The sequence below is a fragment of the Cervus canadensis genome, chromosome 28 (assembly GCF_019320065.1).
Source record: "Cervus canadensis isolate Bull #8, Minnesota chromosome 28, ASM1932006v1, whole genome shotgun sequence".
Classification (NCBI taxonomy): Eukaryota; Metazoa; Chordata; class Mammalia; order Artiodactyla; family Cervidae; genus Cervus; species Cervus canadensis.
In genome coordinates, this window is record NC_057413.1 from 39,916,324 (window position 1) to 39,931,785 (window position 15,462).

Sequence of the window (15,462 nt, forward strand, 5' to 3'; positions counted from 1 at the left end):
ACAACAAAAATACTCCATAACATTCTGTTCTTCTTAACAAAGACTGCCTTCTGAAGAAACTATTTTATGTAACCTATTGGGGTTTTATCAGAGTCTATCCAACCTGGGAGAAGTGAAATACTCAATTCCAGTTCCTTCATCCATCCTGTCTCATCTTAAGAGGAAGCCGGGGGGCAAGGAGCTGGAACTACTGAGAAGCACTTGTGAAGCTCACAGCCCAGGCACACAGGCTCCCTGAAAGTCTGAGGCCTGATCACAGGGCTGCAGAATGCACATCTCACATGTGCTACTAAAGGCCCATTACTACAGTTCCCAGGATCTAGTCATCATGCTCAGCTTTCAACAAAAAATTAATCTTACTAAAAGGTAAAAACATTTTGAAGACACATAAAAGCATTAGAAGCAGACTCAGATATGGCAAGGATGCTAAATTATCAGGCCATGAAAAAACAACCATGATTAATATGCCAAAGATTCTAATGGAAAAAGTAAGAAACAATGGGTAACACAAGCAGAGAGGCAGAAATTCTAAGAATGAATAAAAAAGTAATGCTCTAGATCAAACACACTGTCAATAGAAAGGAAGAATATCACTGATGGGCTCATTAGCAGCCTAGACATGGCCGAGAAAAGAAACCTTGAACTTGAGGATACCTCAATAGAAACTTTCAAAACTGAAATGCAAAGAGAAAAAATACTGGGGAAAAAAGCACCCAGAACAGAAAGAATATCCAAGAACTGTGGGACAACTATAAAGCATGTAACACTTAAAATGGGAATACCAGAAGAAGAAAGATAAAGGAAAAAAAGCAATATTTGAAGCAATAAGGACTGAGAATTTCCCGAAATTAATGTCAGACACAAAACCAGAGAACTAGAAAACTGAAACAAGTATACAAAAAGCTATACCTAGCTGGACATATTATATACAAACTGTAGAAAATCAAAGGAGAAAAGGCCTCAAAAGAAGCCAAAGGAGAATGGGAAACAGCTTACCTATAGAGGAATAAAATTAAGAATTATTTCAACTTCTCAGAAACCATGCAAACGACGAGAGAGGAGTGGAATATTTAACATGTTGAAAGGGAAAAATACCATCAACCTAGATATGATATTCTTTAAAGTGAAGGTGAAATAAAGGGTTTCTCAAACAAACCAAAGTTGAATTTGTTGCCAATAGGCCTGCCTTGAAAGAAATGTTAAAAGGAGTTCTCTGGCAAGAAGGAAAATGACAGAGATCAGAAACTCTGACCCACATAAAGAAAGGAAGAATATTAGAGACAGAACAAGCAAAATAAAATCTTTATTTTTCTTACTCAGTTGAGCTAACGGATTGTTAAAAATAGTAAAAGCAATACTGTACTCACCTACGGATGCACATGCAAAAGGATGAGAGAGATGGGTGACAGCAATGACAGGACGGGGAAGGAGGCCTCTTACAAGGCGCGTGCCCAACATGAACCGTGGTACAGTGTTATTTCAAAGTGGACTTGGGGGACTTCCCTGGTGGTCCAGTGGTTAAGAATCCGCCTTCTAATGCAGGGGACACGGGGTCTGATCCCTGGTCAGGGAACTAAGATCCCACGTGTTGCAGAGCAACTAGGCCCACGCGCCACCACTGGAGAGCCCGTGTGCTGCAGCTCCCAAGCGCATGAGCGCTACAGGCCACGGCCTGCAGCAAGAGAAGTCCGCGCACCCCAACAGAGACCAGCGAGCCAAATTAAACAAAGAAAGAAGAGAAAGTGGACTGGGATTAGTGGTGTATTGCAAGCTCTAGGGCAATCACTAAAAAAGAAGCAGAACTGTTATGTTAGGAAAGAAGAGAAAATGGAATAATTCATTATTAAGAGCTCAACTGGAACCAGAAAAGGCAGAAAAAGAGTGGACAACAAAGATATAAACAAGAGAATACGGGCAACAAATAGAAAACAGTCTCAAACATACCAGCTGTTAATTCAAGTATATCAATAATCACTTTAAACATCAATGCCCTAAATATATCAATTAAAAGACTGGCTATCAGGGCAGACCAAAAAACAGTATGCTGTCTCCAAGAAACCCACTTTAAATATAAACACATATACAGATTAAAAGTAAACAGATGGTGCTCGCTTCGGCAGCACATACACTAAAATTGGAACAATACAGAGAAGATTAGCATGGCCCCTGTGCAAGGATGACACGCAAATTCGTGAAGTGTTCCATATTTTTAAACCCACGAACCTATGGACACCTTATCTTCGACAAAGGAGGCAAGAATATACAATGGAAAAAAGACAACCTCTTTAACAAGTGGTGCTGGGAAAATTGGTCAACCACTTGTAAAAGAATGAAACTAGAACGCTTTCTAACACCATACACAAAAATAAACTCAAAATGGATTAAACATCTAAATGTAAGACCAGAAACTGTAGAACTCCTAGAGGAGAACATAGGCAAAACACTCTCCGACATGAATCACAGCAGGATCCTCTATGACCCACCTCCCAGAATATTGGAAATAAAAGCAAAAATAAACAAATGGGACCTAATTAAACTTAAATGCTTTTGCACAACAAAGGAAACTATAAGCAAGGTGAAAAGACAGCCCTCAGATTGGGAGAAAATAATAGCAAATGAAGCAACAGACAAAGGACTAATCTAAAAAATATACAAGCAACTCCTGCAGCTCAATTCCAGAAAAATAAATGACTCAATCAAAAAATGGGCCAAAGAATTAAACAGACATTTCTCCAAAGAAGACATACAGATGGCTAACAAACACATCAAAGATGCTCAACATCACTCATTATCAGAGAAATGCAAGTCAAAACCACAACGATGGTTTAGCAGCAGTCAGGATGGCTGTGATCCAAAGTCTACAAGCAATAAATTGGTGGAGGGGGGATCGGGATGGGGAATACGTGTAACTCTATGGCTGATTCATATCAATGTATGACAAAACCCACTGAAATGTTGTGAAGCAATTAGCCTCCAACTAATAAAAAAAAAAACAAACAAAAAACAAAGTCTACAAACAATAAATGCTGGAGAGGGTGTGGAGAAAAGGGAACCCTTTTACACTGTTGGTGGGATGCAAGCTAGTACAGCCGCTATGGAGAACAGTGTGGAGATTTCTTTAAAAACTGGAAGTAGAACTGCCATATGACCCAGCAATCCCACTCCTGGGCATACACACCGAGGAAACCAGATCTGAAAGAGACACGTGCACCCAAATGTTCATAGCAGCACTGTTTATAATAGCCAGGACATGGAAGCAACCTAGATGCCCATCAGCAGACAAATGGATAAGGAAGCTGTGGTACATATACACCATGGAATATTACTCAGCCATTAAAAAGAATTCATTTGAATCAGTTCTAATGAGATGGGATGAAACTGGAGCCCATTATACAGAGTGAAGTAAGCCAGAAAGATAAAGAACATTACAGTATACTAACACATATATATGGAATTTAGAAAGATGGTAATGATAACCCTATATGCAAAACAGAAAAAGAGACACAGATGTATAGAACAGACTTTTGGACTCTGTGGGAGAAGGCAAGGGTGGGATGTTTCGAGAGAACAGCATCAAAACATGTATATTATCTAGGGTGAAACAGATCACCAGCCCAGGTTGGATGCACGAGACAAGTGCTCGGGTCTGGTGCACTGGGAAGACCCAGAGGGATCGGGTGGAGAGGGAGGTGGGAGGGGGGATCGGGATGGGGAACACATGTAAATCCATGGCTGATTCATGTCAATGTATGACAAAAACCACTACCATATTGTAAAGTAATCAGCCTCCAACTAACAAAAATAAATGGAAAAAAATTTTTTTAAAATAAATAAATAAATAAAAGTAAACAGATGAAGAAAGACCATATACTATGCTAACATAAATCAAAAGAAAATATAAGTAGCTATACTAATTTCAGAGACAGCAAACTTCAGAGCAAGGGAAATTATTTACGTAATGATAAAAGGGTCAACTCTTCAAGAAGAAGGCAGAATGATCCTTAAAGTACATGCATCTAACAATAAAGCATCAACATATGCAAGGCAGAAACTGACAGTACTGCAAGAAGTAGATGAATCCACTATTACTGTTGGGAGACTTCAATACTCCTCTTCCAGAAATGGACAGATCAGCAGGCAGAGGGGCAACCAGATATAATTGATACTTACAGACCACTTAATCCAATAATTGCAGAATACATTCTTCTAAATTTAACACAGTACATTACCAAGATAGACAACATTATGGGCCATAATTGACATCTTAACAAATTTAAAAGTATGTAAATTATACAATGTATGCTTTCAGATCACAATAGGATTATATGAGAAATCAGTAACAGGAAAGACTGTTGGAAAATCAAAAATACTTGGAGATTAAACAATACAATTCTAAGTAACACACCGGACAAAGAAGAAATCACAAGGAAATTTTTTAAAACTCTGAATTAAACGAACATAAACATACAACTTATAAAAACTTGTGGGATGCAACGGGTAGTGTATAAAGGGTACTTTATAGCACTGAATGTGTGTATTAGATCTAAAACCAATAATCTAAGCTTTCACTTTAGGAACTAGAAAGTGAAGTTGCTCAGTCGTGTCCAACTCTTTGCCAACCCATGGACTAGAGCCTACCAGGCTCCTCCATCCATGGGATTCTCCAGGCAAGGATACTGGAGTGGGTTGCCATTTCCTTCTCCTGGGGATCTTCCCAACCCAGGGATCGAACCCGGGTCTCTCACACTGTGGGCAGAAGCTTTACCCTCTGAGCCACCAGGGAAGCTTTCACTTTAGGAACTAGAAAATGAAGAGCAAATAAAATCCAAAGAAAGCAAAAGAAAATAAGCAACAAAATCAGAGCAGAATTTTAAAACAGAAGATTTTAAAACATTTAAAATCAATGAATTTTAAAACAGAAGATCAATGGAGAAAAAAACAACAAAACTAAAAGCTCATTCTTTGGAAAGAGCAATACAATCAACAAGTTTCTAACAGGGGTAACCAAAGAAAAAGAAGACAAATTACTAATATCAAAAATTAAATTGAGGACATCACTACAAATCCCATGGACATCAAAAGGATAATAAAGGAATAAATCAAGAAATACTATATCCACAATTCAATAACCTACATGAAATAGACCAATTCGTTGAAAGACACAATCTGCAAAAACTCACACAACAGACAACCTACCTAGGCCTATAAGAGAAACTGAATAATTAATAACCTTTCAACACAGAAAGCATCAGGCCTAGATGGATACACTGATGAATTCTACCAAACATTTAAGAAGGAAATTGTATCAATTCTCTTCCAGAGGATATAAGCAGAGAAAATACTTCCAAACGCATTCTATGAAGCCATCACTACCCTAGTAACAAAACCAAAGACATTACAAGAAAAGAAAACTTATAGGCAATATCTCTCATGAACACAGGTGTAATAAAAATCCTCTAAATATTAGAAAGTGATATCTAACAATGTATTTTTTTTAAAAAGTACATACCACAAACAAGTGGGATTTACCCCATGTATGCAGGGCTTGTTCCATACAAAAATCAATTAATGTAATCCACCACATCAACGGGCTAAAGGAAGAAAAATCACATAAACTTACCAACAGACGCAGAAAAACCACATGGAAAAGTTCACCTATTTATGATTAAAAAATCTCTCAGTAAATAAACTTGACAAAACTTGATAAAGGCATCTTAAAAAATCTACACTTAATATCAAAATGAACGGTGAGAAACTAAACGTCTTCCCACTAAGATCAGCAACAAGGCAAGAAGGCTCCCTCCCACCATCCCTCTTCAACATTTTATTGGAAGTACTGGAATAAAGTCCAGAATAATGAAAAATTAGAATCAAACTAAATGCTCACATGTATTATATACTGTCTTTCAGTAATTACTCACATGTATATATATTACCACAAAAAAATGTCCACAATATAATGAGCTAATGAAATGGGTAAACTTCAATATTATTTTTTAAAAGATAAACACATATTTATAGATGCATAATCATGTACGAAAATTATTAAAATGTTAACAAAGGCTATCTTTAGGTGATGGAAATATAAAAGACTTTTTGTTGTTTTGTACTGGTTATTTGTTAGGGTTTCAATAACAGAGATAAGTTATGTGACAAAGCAAGCACGGTGCTACTGGTCAGTCAGTCAGTCAGTTCAGCTGCTCCATCGTGTCCGACTCTTTGCAACCCCATGGACTGCAGCACACGAGGCTTCCCTGTCCATCAACAACTCTGGAAGCCTACTCAAACTCATCCCATTGGTGATGCCATCCAACCACCCCATCCTCTGTCATCCCCTTCTCTTCCCACCTTCAATCTTTTCCAGCATCAGGTCTTTTCCAATGAGTCGGTTCTTCTCATCATGTGGCCAAAGTATTGGAGTTTCAGCTTCAGCATCAGTCCTTCCAATGACTATTCAGGACTGATTTCCTTTAAGATTGACTGGATGGATCTCCATGCAGTCCAAGGGACTCTCAAGAATTTTCCCAACACCACAGTTCAAAAACATCAATTCTTTGGCGCTCCGCTTTCGTTACGGTCCAACTCTCATATCCACACATGACTACTGGAAAAACCATAGCTTTGACTATGGTTTTTGTTGGCACTTTGTTAAAAGTAATGTCTCTGCTTTTTAATATGCTGTCTAGGGTTGTCACAGATTTTCTTCCAAGGAGCAAGCGTCTTTTAATTTCATGGCTGCAGTCACCAACAGTGATTTTGGAGTCCCCAAAAATAAAGACTGTCACTGTTTCCACTGTTTCCCCATTTATTTCCCATGAAGTGAAGGGACCAGATGCCATGATCTTAGTTTTCTGAATGTTGAGCTTTAAGTCAACTTCTTCATTCTCCTCTTTCACTTTCATCAAGAGGTTCTTTAGTTCCTCTTCACTTTCTGCCATAAGGGTGGTGTCATCTGCGTATCTGAGGTTATTGATATTTCTCTTGGCAATCTTGATTCCAGCTTGTGCTTCACTCAGCCTGGCATTTCTCATGATGTACTCTGCATATAGTTAAATAAGCAGGGTGACAATATACAGCCTTGATGTACTCCTTTCCCGATTTGGAACCAGTCTGTTGTTCCATGTCCAGTTCTAACTATTGCTTCTTGACCTGCATACAGATTTCTCAGGAGACAGGTCAGGTGGTCTGGTATTCCCATCTCTTTAAGAACGTTCCACAGTTTGTTGTGATCCACACAGTCAAAGGCTTTAGCTTACTCAATAAAGCAAAAGTAGATGTTTTTCTGAAACTCTCTTGCTTTTTCGATGATCCAGCCGATGTTGGCAGTTTGACCTCTGGTTCCTCTGCCTTTTCTAAATCCAGCTTGAACATCTGAAAGTTCATGGTTCATGTACTATTGAAGTCTGGCTTGGAGAATTTTGAGCATTACTTTGCTAGCGTGTGAGATGAGTGCAATTGTGCAGTAGTTTCAGCATTCTTCGGCATGGCCCTTCTTTGGGACTGGAATGAAAACTGACCTTTTCCAGGCCTGTGGTCACTGCTGAGTTATCCAGATTTGCTGGCATATTGAGTGCAGCACTTTCACAGCATCATCTTTTAGGAGTTGAAATAGCTCAGCTGCAATTCCATCACCTCCGCTAGCTTTGTTCATAGTGATGCTTCCTAAGGCCCATTTGACTTCACATTCCAGTATGTCTGGCTCTAGGTGAGTGATCACACCATCGTGGCTATCTGGGTCATGAAGATCTTTTTTGTATAAGTCCTTCTGTGTATTCTTGCCACCTCTTCTTAATATCTTCTGCTTCTGTCAGGTCCATACCATTTCCGTCCTTTACTGTGCTCATGTTTGCATGGAATGTTCCCTTGGTAGCTCTGCTTTTCTTGAAGAGATCTCTAGTCTTTCCGATTCTGTTGTTTTCCTCTGTTTCTTTGCATTGAGGAAGGCTTGCTTTCTCTCCTTGCTAATCTTTGTAACTCTGCATTCAAATGGGTGTATGTTTCCTTTTCTCCCTTGCCTTTAGCTTCTCTTCTTTTCATAGCCATTTATAAGGCCTCCTCAGAAAACCATTTTGCCTTTCTGCATTTCTTTTTCTTGGGGATGGTCTTGATCACTGTCTCCTGTACAATGTCACAAACCTCCGTCCATAGTTCTTCAAGCACTCTGTCTATCAGATATAATCCCTTGAATCTACTTGTCACTTCCACTGTATAATTGTAAGGGATTTGATTTAGGTCATACCTGAATGGTCTAGTGTTTTTCCCTACTTTCTTCAATGTAAGTCTGAATTTGGCAATAAGGAATTCATGATCTGAGTCACAGTCAGCTCCCGGTCATGTTTTTGCTGACTGTATAGAGCTTCTCCATCTTTGGCTGCAAAGAATATAATCAATCTGATTTTAGTATTGACCATCTGGTGATGTCCATGTGTAGAGTCTTCTCTTGTGTTGTTGGAAGAGGGTGCTTGCTATGACCAGTGCGTTCTCTTGGCAAAATCTTTGACCTGCTTCGTTTTGTACTCCAAAGCCAAATTTGCCTGTTATTCCAGGTGTTTCTTGACTTCCTACTATTGCATCCCAGTCCCCTATAATGAAGAGGACATCTTTTTTGGATGTTAGTTCTATAAGTTCTTATAGGTCTTCATAGAACCGTTCAGCTTCTTCAGCATTAGTGGTTGGGGCATAGACTTGGATGACTTGAGATACTGAATGGTTTGCCTTGGAAACGAACAGAGATCATTCTGTCATTTTTGAGACTGTATCCAAGTAGCTTCTTGTAGTGAGTATACCAGTTCAGTTCAGTCACTCAGTCGTGTCCAACTCTTTGCAACCCCATGGACCGCAGTACGCCAGGCCTCCCTGTCCATCACCAACTCCCAGAGTTTACTCAAACTCATGTCCATTGAGTTGGTGATGCCATCCAACCATCTCATCCTCTGTCATCCCCTTTTCCTCCCACCTTCAATCTTTCCCAGCATCAGGGTCTTTTCAAATGAGTCAATTCTTCGCATCAGGTGGCCAAAGTATTGGAGTTTCAGCTTCAACATCAGTCCTTCCAATGAACACTCAGAACTGATCTCCTTTAGGATGGACTGGTTGGATCTCCATGCAGTCCAGGGACTCCCAAGAATCTTCTGCAACACCGCAGTTCAAAAGCATCAATTCTTCAGCGCTCAGCTTTCTTTATAGTCCAACTCTCACATCTATACATGACTATTGGAAAAACCATAGCCTTGACTAGACAGATCTTTGGCATAGTCAATAAAGCAGAAATAGATGTTTTTCTGGAACTCTCTTGCTTTTTTGATGATCCAGAGGATGTTGGCAATTTGATCTCTGGTTCCTCTGCCTTTTCTAAAACCAGCTTGAACATCACGGAAGTTCACGTATTGCTGAAGCCTGGCTTGGAGAATTTTGAGAATTACTCTACTAGCGTGTGAGATGAGTGCAGTTGTGCGGTATGTTGAGTATTCTTTGGCACTGCCTTTCTTTGGGATTGGAATATGGATGCTTACAATAAAATTCTTTCTGTGGCAATATGTTGTAATAATATAGTGGAGGGGCTTCCCTGGTGGTCCAGAGGATAAGAATCTGCCTAATGCAGGGGACACACGCTTGATCCCTAGTCTGGGAAGGGCCATATGCCTTGGGGCCACTAAGCCCATAAGCCACAACCTTTGAGCCCAAGCTCTACAAGAAGAACCCCATAAGAAGAAGCCTGAGACCTCAATGAAAGTTCATGTGCAGCAATGAATACCCAGCATAGCCACAAATAAATAAATAAAATGTAAAAGTAATAAGTAAAACTGAAAAATAAAACATCCCCCTTTCTGTTTTGATATGACACCTCAAGAAACACAGAAAACTCCATAAGGTGGTGGTGGTGGCAGCATATTTTCAATCAGGTGAGCATTTTTTAAAAAAGCAACAACAAACCCAATGCCAAAAATATAAATCAAGTTTCTTTCCTAAATATATACTTAAAGCAACCTAAAATGCTCATATAGTTCAACTACCTCACTAGCATCCTCCCAATGAGAGCAGCGGGAGAGGGAGGGGAAGAGGTGAGGGCTTTAATGTGGCTGGAAGTCGCACAGGCTTTGGAATCCAACACTTCTGAATGGTCAGGTTATGCTCTTGTGTGTGTGTGTGTGTGTGTGTGTGTGTGTTAGTTGCTCAGTCTTGTCCAACTCTTTGCAACCCCACGGACTGTAGCCTACCAGGCTTCTCCATCCATGGAATTGTGTGTGTGTGTGTGTGTGTGTGTGTGTTAGTTGCTCAGTCTTGTCCAACTCTTTGCAACCCCACGGACTGTAGCCTACCAGGCTTCTCCATCCATGGAATTTTGTGTGTGTGTGTGTGTGTGTGTGTGTGTGTGTGTGTGTGTGTGTGTGTGTTGCTCAGTCTTGTCCGACTGTAGCCTACCAGGCTTCTCCATCCATGGAATTTTGTGTGTGTGTGTGTGTGTGTGTGTGTGTGTGTGTGTTGCTCAGTCTTGTCCGACTGTAGCCTACCAGGCTTCTCCATCCATGGAATTGTGTGTGTGTGTGTGTGTGTGTTAGTTGCTCAGTCTTGTCCGACTCTTTGCAACCCCACGGACTGTAGCCAACCCCACGGACTGTAGCCTACCAGGCTTCTCCATCCATGGAATTTTCCAGGCAAGAGTAGTGGAGTGGTTTGCCATTTCCTTCTCCAGCTCTTCTGTCTGATTCAGGTCAAATCACTCATCTTTTCCAGTGATAATAAGACCTAGTATTTGAGTTCTTACTTAAATGTCTACCTATGAAGCAGGTATTATCATGCTTCCTATGTTCCAGAAAAGAAATCTGATACTTAGAGATGATAAATAATCTGCCAATGCCATGCAGTTAAGCAGCAGCACCAGAATTTGGACGTAAGTGTCTTTGACTCCACAGTCCGTACACCCACCATACTAATGCCCTCCCCATCTCTGCCAATGAGAGAATAAATTAGGACACCTTTTGGAGGGCAGGCAAGATAAATGGGATCTTGAGTTTTTTGTTTTGCAATAACTGAGGTATTTTACATAAATCTGCCCTCTAAACTACCTGAGAATCTTGGGGGGGAAAAAACAGTGTGAAGGACCAGCTTTAAAAAGGAGAGGGTTAAGAAAAGCTGGTCTAGCAATTTTAAGTGATCCTTTGCCTGACACCTCAATTTTCTTAACAGTAATCTAGGTTTTAAAGGCAGAACTGGCAATTTCAGTTTGAAATGACAAAAAAAACCTTCATGTTTCCAAGTATCACTATAAAGGGGATCTTGCTCTTCCTGAAACATTTAAAACTACATATAGTTAATTGACTCAACAGAGATGAACAGTTTATTTGAAAGCAGCAAGAAACCATAACTGCAATTCTTACTCTCAGTCTACTGTTGAAATGGCATGCATTTTAAAATTTTAGCCATTCTAATAGGTGTATGGTAGTTAATTCATTGTTGGATGGCATTAAAGGTAAATTTAGATAAAGTACAAGAGTCAGTATCTTTTAGATAAAGTTATAAGAGTTAGTATCTTTCAAAAACACATTAAAAAAAAAAATGAAGGCTTGAAAGGTGTAAAGGTCTAGCCCTGTTTCACCAGAAGCGCGTATTTAAATCAGATAACCTCTTGATGTTCTTTTCAACAATGTGATTCTACAACCCTATAAAAATAAATTCCACCTAACATCATAGTCCCTACACAGACAGGCACATTTGCTACCTAAAGACCTTCTCTGCGAGGTCCTCATTCAGTTTCGCACCCAGAACTTTGCTGGTCATACAGCCATAAATAGTTGATCATCTTTCTTTCAGCTCTCGTAAATCTCAGTGAAAGTATGTAATGGAGGAACTCTTGGTTGAAAATAATACTCTTCCCTTCTTTAACTGCCTTACTCTCCATTCTAAAAAACCACTTCAAAAGCTCAGCCCTTTTCAGTGATTTTATGACTACTTTGAAACCAAAACTCTATCTGTTCTGGAACCTGCCACAGAGCCCTTTAGCTCTTGAGTGATACAAGAGACTGTCTAGATAGCATCCTAGTCTGCCTGCTTATGCCCTCAAGTCACTCCTCAACCCCGAAACAGAGTAAAGAAAAAGAAAAACCAAGCCAAATGAAAGGAATAACTGCCACTTCATCTAAAGGACAGGGCTGCTTAGTATGGAAGAGCTCTAAATGAGCGTTATGGCAGGTAGACTGATGGGGAGAATATTTCATTTGGCACAGATATAAATGTATAGACCTTCTGGTTAAGTACAAACACTTTATAGCTGATTTTGAAACTGTTACTCTCCCATCTTCAATACTATGGCATTTCTTCACCAATAAAAGGCAATTACTATATAAACCACTGGGAAGGGAAAAACCAGGAGGATGGATCTCTCTCCTCTCGATTCACTGTCTAAGACTGCACATGTGTATATGGTGATGAGGCAGAGGGAACAGCAAGTCTGCTGCTAGAGGAGCAGCAAGGGTGCTATGGCGAGGGGTGAAGCAAGTGGGCAAGAGAGAGGAGTGGAGGTGAAGTGCCAGGGGAGCCAGGCCGCGGGCCACTCTAAGGCTTCAGCTTGAAAGGCCTTCAAGTGACATCATCTGACCAGGTTTTTAAAACAGAATCATTTTGTATGCTGTGCTAAAAATAAACTTACAGGGGTAAGAGTGCAAGGGGGAGCAGAGGAACTGAGGTGAGAGGTGATGGTGGCTTGGACCAAGGTGGTAGAGAGACAGATGGCTGAGAAGTGGCAGGATTCTGTATATATGTATTTTGAAGGTAGGGCCAACAGAATTGACTAATGAACTAAACTTGGGTGTGAGAAAAAGAAATCGAGGATGACTCAGTTTTTTGAGTTAGGCAACTGGAAGGAGATGAAGTGGACCTTTACTGAGATGGAGAAGATAACTGGCTCACAGGTTTAGTTTTATACATCTTAAGTTTCAGATGCCTATTGGACATCCCAATGGAAATGCCAAGTAAGCAGATTAGGGAGATCTTAATGGTTAGGGATAAATGGGTCATCCATCCACCTACCAACCTACCCACCCACTCACCTACTGTATTTAAATCCTTGAGACTGGATAAGATCAACAAGAAGTAGATGAGAAACAAAGAAAGAAAAGGAAGAACCAAACTTCAGGACATTCAACCTTCAGGGAGGATCAGCAGACACTCAGACGGAGGACAAAAGTCAAAAAAGAGTGGAGTACTGGAAGCCTAATAGAAAAAGTTATTTAAGCTTTTTTCCAATAGTGTTCTGTTCCTAGTCTTTGATTCTTCCCGCTGAGGTGCTAGACACCATGGATAAGTCATCCCTGTTGCACTTTGTCTGAATTCATGTCTCATGGAAACTATGAGATAGCATGATTATTGTTTTAAATTTTGTGAAGCAGCAATGTAACAGTTTCCAAATACACAAGTGTGTCAGCATCACCAATAAAAGAGTTCACATAAATCTACCCAGTTGCAATACTCTCAAGGAGATTAGCGCATTTGATGATTCTTCATGGATTACTTCTAGTCATACTTCTTTAACGATTAATTGAGTCATCTGGAAAACAGTAAATGGTCTTGATGATCTCCATGTGAACCATCCCTTGCCCCAATAATGTTATCTTCACCATAATTCCAATTAAAAAAAAAAATTCTTTGAATGCTAAGATTGTTTCAAAGCTAAAAATAAGCTTGCATCAAAAATGAAAATAAAAACAAAGAATGTAACTGAAGTCTTGCCATCTGCCCCCCAGAGATGGCTTTGCTTTCATTTCCTTGGACTCAAGGAGAAGACAATACAGAACAAAACTTTAGCAGTTCTAACTTTAATCTTTCTGAACCCAAATATATCCCCTTAGAATTCCATGGGGGATCATGGCTATGCCATTAAGCACTAAATATTTTATGACTAAAGTCATTAAATACTGACTTTTACAACTACTTGATCTCTTCACATTTCTCCCCAGACTCTGGGGTTGTAAAAAACTAAAAATAAAAAAAAAAAAGAGAGTTAGATAAAAGAAAATTTCCAGGGGCTTCCCCCCAGTCCAACTTCCTTCCCCAACAGTTATTTATTTTCTTATATGATCATCCCCTCTCCAGTGACTTTATTTATTTTTTTGCCACACCACGCAGCATGCAGGACTTCCTGACCAGGCATCAAACCGATGCTCCCTGCAGTGGAAGCATGGAGTCTCAACCACTGGACCGTCAGAGAAGTCCCTGTCCCAAGGTAACTAAAATTTCATTTAACTAAGCGTCTCAGAGGACTTTCCAAGTTGGGTTATACAGACTTCCTTTATCTTCTTTAAACTGCTGCTGGATAATACATAATATGAACTGCCATGACTGATATAATCATTCTCCTACTGAGGGACATTTACTGTTTCCAGTTTTTGCTATTATATAAAAGGCTAAATGAACATTTAGTACATGCTTCTTTGTGCCCGTGCATAAGTATTCCTTTACATATACTTAGAAGTCAACATGCTTGGCTCAGATATACACCAAGAGGCACAACAAGAGAGTTGTTAAGACTCGGTCAAGGCTTCCAAGCCTGTGATAAGAGAAGAGGAAGAAGGGCTGGGATAACCAAAAATGACAGCGAAGATAAAAGTTAGAAAACTCTTTTTTAATTTTGTTCTTTTTATTTTTCTGTTTTTCAAAATGTCCACACTGAGAATATATGGGGAAAATATACTTAAAACTTATAATGGGATGATGGAAAAAACATTTATAAAAGTCATGAAAGCATTCATAAAATGTAGTAGCTGAGCAGAAAACTCAAAAAGATGTGCCCAGGTAGCAAGGGGACAGGGCAGGTTCTCCAGCTGGAGGGAACCACATGCACGGTCATGTGCACATGACATGCACATCTGTGGCATGTCCTGAAATGGAAAGCAGCTGGAATGATTGGTGTACAGTTTCCAAATAGTATAGACAGACATTTTTGACTGTTAAAACATATTGCCTATTCCTTAATCATCATCAATAGAATAAATTTTTAAAATCTTGTCTAACTCGATAAGATCAAGATACTGGGTTATTTTAATTTTTTTTCTGGCTTATTTTAATTTGCATTTATTTGATGACCAGCAAGCTATATTTTCCCCCCGCTCATTATTATTTCCTTTCCACTAAGAAGTGGGAAAGCCCAGGGAAGAACAACAGTCAGTTTCTTCCCCTGTCTGTTCCAGGAGTTCACAAGTCACTGAGCTGCAATCCACGCTCACCAAGGCACCCAGGTCCTATACCCTCCTCAACCTTGAATGCCTCTCTACCAGGCTGTCAAGGCCCTCTGCCATGCTGCTATCTTCACAGTCTGTTCTTTCCCTTTACTCCATCTGTGGTGTTCAGGACACCAGTCCCAAACCTAACCAGACTGACGGTGACAGCCTGACCAACAGTTACCAATTAAGGATGAGTGAGTAACTAGCATCTGGGGGTGGTGGCAGGGACAAAAGAACGTCCAGACCA

General features: G+C 39.9%; 1 protein-coding gene and 1 non-coding gene across 2 annotated transcripts in view; one reads left to right on the forward strand and one right to left on the reverse strand.

The window, feature by feature from the left end:
* NUDT3 (nudix hydrolase 3) overlaps positions 1-15,462 on the reverse strand; it is a 112,597-nt gene that overhangs the window by 24,222 nt on the left and 72,913 nt on the right. The window lies entirely within an intron of this gene.
* Positions 2,105-2,211, forward strand: LOC122430231. The gene has a single exon (XR_006266304.1). It is a non-coding gene; the product is annotated as a U6 spliceosomal RNA (small nuclear RNA).